General features: G+C 39.6%; 1 pseudogene; it reads left to right on the forward strand.

Annotated features, from left to right (window-relative positions):
• Positions 1-5,932: 5,932 nt before the first annotated feature.
• Positions 5,933-6,050, forward strand: LOC132629675 (5S ribosomal RNA; annotated as a pseudogene).
• The last annotated feature ends 290 nt before the right edge of the window (positions 6,051-6,340 follow it).

The raw sequence follows: 6,340 nt of genomic DNA on the forward strand, positions 1-6,340 counted from the left end.
GTGCGACAGATATCCATACAGACTAGTCTTTCCCAACCAAACACTGATCCCTATATATCAAGAACACATATGTATGGTTTTCCTTTCATTTTTTCCTCACTCTTATTTTTAAGACACAACTCCTAGTGCACTTCCAATACCATAATCTGGGTAGAACAAGAAGGCTATTTTTATGTAGAAACTCCTTAATGCAAATGATCATGAGGAAAACAAGTTCACTTTCAATCACCACGCTTATTTAGCATCCAAGTAGTACCAAAATCTCTAACTCAAGTTTGTGGTAACACTGGCTACTGATCATTCTACGGGGAAAAGAGGGGATTATCACAATCTTAAAATAAAAAATAAAAAGCTTTTAACACACATGTGTACACCCATATACAAATAATATACATCAATGTACTCAACAAAATTACTCTTCCAAGACTGTCATGACACTGATTGCATAAATAACCGAACACACATCCACTTCAGATTTTCATCCATCTAAAAGAGGGAAGGACACAAAAACTCCCGTGGGCTATATTCCTCTTACCATTAGATGGTGTATACTTGACGTCCAATTTTCAGATATACTATCCAACAAAATAAGATCAGGCATCTTACATTTCAAGAAGACCAAACAGACCCTTATTTTGATAGAAGGGTATGCACAACCTGAGGATCATTTCTTTCAAGACTGGACCATCATACATTTTATTCAGCATTTCCGGAAACATAGAAAAAAGGAAAAAAGGGCAATAGGGAAGGGTGGTCATGTGGACCCATCTTTACACTCCGTAACTTCTTCTTCTATACTTAGGAAAAGACACAAGAGAGTTCAGGCTACTTGGAAAAGTGTTTTAATCATGAGAATAACCAAGTATGAACATGTTGTATTCTAAACTACCATAGAGGGGAAGTAACATTTTTATCCATCAAGTCCACAACATTAAGAAGCAACAAGGTAGAATAAAACATAAGATACAAAGTAAGGAACAAAACTACACACATGCAGTACTATCTTTGCAACCAAACCCCAGTATTTCATTTCAACTTGTCACTTTTACACAGTATTCCCTTTTCCACTTATTAAAACCTTAGAGGGTCCCATAGGAGTGTGATTTAACAAAAAGGAACCCCAGCAGCCCAGGATCAGTAGTACTAGGCTGAGCAGATGAACTCAAAAGCCTTTCCTAAACTTTCCCTAGCCCCGGTAAGTCACTTCTTGCGTTATTACATCCAAGTGACAACCTCTTAAGCTTCATCTATACTTGTATGATCATGAATATACATGAATTAGGTATTGTTTGACTCAGACAAGATGATTGTTTGCAAGAATTGAACTACTATGATGGATCAAGTCAATTAATCTATTCAAAAAGCACATCAGTATTGCAAGTATTCCAAACAGAACAGACCTTGAACCATCTAAACACATATTTGAACAGCCAATGCACTTGTTTAAAAGAGTTGCTCATCATTTTGGTTGAAAAGTGTAACAGATAAGGTATGCATTCTCTTCTTAGTCTAATCTAAACCTTTCACATTAAATTAGTGTTAACATGCTTGGAATTAGTTGTCATGCTTGAATCTCAGACTCAGAACACTTTCAAATTGATTATCAGTATACTAATATATGCTATGAGCTAAAATTGGCACAGGAGTCATGAGTCATGGATTAGTGTTTGTTCATATGCTAAGAAGGTAAATGAGACAAGTTCACAGACAATTCATATATTACCCAAGCTATTAGACCAACAAACCAGCATTTCTAGATCAATGGCCAACATATGCCTGACTTGAGGAACAATTGCATTAAAGCAAGTATAGCAGAATCATATTAATATTCTATCAGGTGACAGCTAGACCAAATAAAACATAAAGAAAGCATTTTGACCCCACTAATGGCTTGGGACTGTCCTAACAAACATGTGGTGAACAATGGCTGAGCATAAACTAAACATGCTTATAATCATCTTGGCAAGCACATCATTAACCATAAACTAAACTATATCAAAGCTTTACAGTAGACTAATGATATGGATCGATTACTTATTGGACAGAGACTAAGTCAAGTTACAGACTTTTAGTATTAAACCATTCTTGCATATATTCAACTAAACAGGAGTTAACTAAACCCAAACTGCACTAAAGGACTATTAATCTGCCACATGCTTAATTACCAATCAAGCTACTCAGAAATAAGCTTAAACATACTAGACCTGACTAACCATTAAGAGAAACCACACAACCGTTAAACAAAACCAAAGCATACTAAAAATTATTAGACAGAAGCACCTGATTAATGTTACACCCCGTAGTTCTGTACGTTGAAATTCGTAAGTGTTGGTCGTTTCAAGTATGGACCTTGGAGTTTCCCTCAAGGGAATATATATGATTGCATGTGTTTATCCTAAGGTAATGAAGGTTTAGTTCATATAATAAGCTATGGGAAGATTGGAGAGCAAGTGAACTAAGGAAAACCAAGCTTGTTGGACTTTGGAAAAAGTGTGAGGGGCAATTTTGACCCGAATTGAGGATAGGATATCTTTTAGTATATGTGAAGTTTTGAAGCAAATAAAAAGCCTAAAGTGAAGTTCGTGAGGAGCAGTTTCCAACGCAACAAACCGCTCTTCGATACGGTAGCGGAGTAAGGAGATATGGATGTTACAAGTTGGGCTAGCAAGCCAGGGAAATGGTCTGCGTGAACATGAAAGGGAGTAGCGCGAACGTGCAGAGGACCAAGGGCTAACCCAGCGCGAACGCGCCACTAGTGGGCACGAACGCGCTGAGCAATTTTTAGGTCGGTGCAACCCGAGCCTGAGACATTATAAAAAGGGGTTACCCCCTCATTTCTCCTATCAAACATCCGCTAAACCTCTGGAAACTTCCACCAATTTCCACACACCAAATTTTAACGCAAATAAAGTATAATCCCCTAATTCTTGTCCAGACAGCGTATAGTTGCGACTATAACAATCGTATAGTGACAAGTTTTGGCTCAAATTAGAGGAAAGTGAAGATATTGCTATACTAGAGGGAGTAAGGTATGGATCTCTCTTTATAAATATTAGTTTCGGTTAATTTACGAAGGTAAAACTACTAGACAGTCATATAACAAGCTGGTTAGTTGGGAAACTTGGAAAACATCATGTGGGATGTTTTATGAAACATAATGGTGTTGGTAATGATGTTGTTGATGTTGGTATTGTTGTTGTTGGTTGTTGAATTATGATTCCGGGCTAGGCATGTAAACAGGGGAGATGCTGCCCGAATTTTGGCAGACCTTAAATGAAATTAAATCCAAGACTTAGGATGAGTATATGACATTGAGCCTAACCATAGTACGAATGGTTTATATATAGATTTACGAGCTTGGAAGGATAAATGTTGAATCGCTAAGGAGACCGAAAGGTATGTTAAGGCTAGCCCCTTTCTTTCTAAAAGCATGATTCCTACGTTACGATTCCATACATGTCTTCCATAACATCCTTGTTCCCAAAAAGCTAGAAGTTCATAATTTTCAAGGATTTTACGATATTAAAGATAAGATGTTTTCTATGATGCCCGTGCTGAAAATGATGACTTCTTTCCTATGAATCTATATATGTCTTTCGTGATGCCCATGTTTCCAAAAGCTAAAGATTCACGATTCTTAAAGTTTCTTATGACACTAAAGATGATTATGTTTTCAAGATGATAACGATGACGATGATGATGATGATCCCACTTCTAGAAGTTTCAAAGCTTATGATTTTAAATGCTATGATGAACCTATTAGGTTTATTCCATGATTTCCTTGAATTGCTTATTGTTGTTGATCTCACCTTATGAATTGTTCCTTCGAGGTGAGATATAGTGATGATGATTATTCCATAATATAAATTGGAGTTTACCGACCTTACGTCACTCCGATAAGTAACAACCTTTATTTGGGCTCTCATGCATGCTACTTATACTATATATGTATATATCTGGGATTTGGGGAAAAGGGCAAGGTGTTACATATGCATAGCCACCTGATCAGTTGATATATTATGACATCATCCCAGACGCGGGATATATGGGTATGGATCTGGTCGTTCGTTCCACGGAAATATATATGTATATATTGATGATATGATATATGGATCGGGCTGCACGTTCCGCAGCAATATAGAATATTTTATGGATCGGGCTGCACGTTCCGCAGCACTATTATGTTCATATGAAAGAAAAATGTTTTCTTTAAAAGGTTGAGCATACATGGTATCCGCCGTATGAGGAAATCAGATGCACAGGTTATCTCTTTATCCTATATTATGTTTTATGTCTCTTATTATGTTATTATTCATACCTTACATATTCAGTACATTGTTCGTACTGAAGTCTTTTCGTGTGGATGCTGGGTTCATGCCAGTAGGATTAGGTAGCCAGCCAGACGATCCAGATCGGTAGGATCTCCCCTCAGCAGCCATTAGTGCGCTCCATTGGTCCGGAGCTGCAGCCCTTTTGGTATGCTATCTTGATATACGGATATATGGGTATGACAGGGGCCTTGTCTTGTCTTTTCTACAGTTTGTATTCCATAGAGGTCTGTAGACAGTGATATGTAGCCATGATGTTATGCAGACTTGTCGGCGCTTGTTTTGTTGTGCAGTATATGTAGCGGCCTAATCGTCTTGCACTACTAATCTTAGTATTTATGTTTATATGTATGCGTTGGTTGTGAGTCCTCGAGACGGTGTTTCTTGTATTGATTGTTCAGGAGACAGCACAGCTCAGTTATAGATTGTTTATGGGCCACCAAGTTACTCAGTAAGAAGCAAATGCGAGTCCAAAGGGGTGCTTCGTCAGTAGTGGTCGGGCACTGGTCACGGCTCATCGGTTTGGGTCATGACAAAAGTTGTATCAAAGCAGTTCGTCCTAGTGTTGTCTACAGACCGTGTCCGGTAGAGTCCTATTTATGGGTGTGAAGCCGACCACACTTATAAACAGGAAGCTGTGGGGCATTTAGGAATCATTGACCTTTCCTTAAATCCTAGATCGTGCGATAGAGCTCGAGTATAGGAGAGATCATTTCTGACCCTCTTTCCCTATAGGTAAGCGCAGCTTGGCAGAGATGAAGAGAACGGCTTCAGACAGTGGGGGTGCCATGAAGGCCCCCAGGATGGATTCGGGACTCCAGGACCCAGGACCGAGTGGGAGGAGTCCTAGCTATTCTATTGAAACAGACCCTTCCGAGGACCCTGAAGCGATCCCCCAGAGTTCCTAACTTCCATGGAGGAGGACCCGTCTGAAGCTAGTTACGAGACGGACCCGTCTGAGGGTTCGTATGAGACGCTGGTGGAGGAGCTCCTGAGGCTGTACCAGAGTTGACCCCTCCAGTTTCTCCTATGATGGAGCATTATGTTAGGGCAGCTACGCCTGTGAGTGTTATCGATTATTCTAGCCCATTATCTTGGCCTTTGGTAAATAAGGAGTTTCCAGGATTTTCGTACCCCTCGGATTCGGATGGGGAAGATGAAGAGGGCCAGACCAGTAAATGGCGGGAGGACGATGAAGAGGATACTTCACTTTACAGCCCTCCAGACCGAGAGCAGGACAGGCCGGATACAGGTATATGAGTCTTTTATTGAAATTTCTTGTGTGTGTACAATTATTGCAGGATATCATTAATAGTTGACAAATGGGAGTACTAAAGGAACCGATAACCAAAGTACTTATAAGTAACTGCGACTAAGATGTTTTTGGCCGCCACTAGGAATCTTAAAATTTGGAATGGAATACAGTCGTATGTGTTGATTGATGGTTATTATTGGGAGTTTCGAAGGCTAAACCAACATTTGCTCAGTCAGGAGAGTAAGGGACTTTGCCAATCCTAAGGGAGATGCATTACATGAATTTTTATTGGGATTCGTTAGAACTTCAACTTGTTTTTGGTCATGTGACAAAGTCCACGAGGCAAGACGGATGCGATCGTACCAGCGCTAACGCACCAGATCCCATCAGAACTCCGAAGTTAAGCGTGCTTGGGTGAGAGTAGTACTAGGATGGGTGACCCCCTGGGAAGTGTGCTAAGAAGTCCTACAGATCCAGACATAAGAGAAGGATGAGAAACTAGAATAGCTTGAGGGAAATTCGAAATGTGTGAATCTCACGGTTGGAAATTCTAAATGATTGCGAGAGATGAGGCGGACCGGCTTGACAAAGAGAGAGAAGACGTATTAAGATACAGAATTAGGACGAGTTTGAATAGTATTAGGGATACTTGGTAAGTAAGGTGTTAGTAAAGATATATGATATCTTATGTGTAGTTATGTTAACCCATATGTGTGCCCCAATAATCGGTGTTGCGATATGTTAAAGGTGTTGATTG

Source organism: Lycium barbarum, chromosome 2 (genome assembly GCF_019175385.1).
Source record: "Lycium barbarum isolate Lr01 chromosome 2, ASM1917538v2, whole genome shotgun sequence".
Taxonomy (NCBI): domain Eukaryota; kingdom Viridiplantae; phylum Streptophyta; class Magnoliopsida; order Solanales; family Solanaceae; genus Lycium; species Lycium barbarum.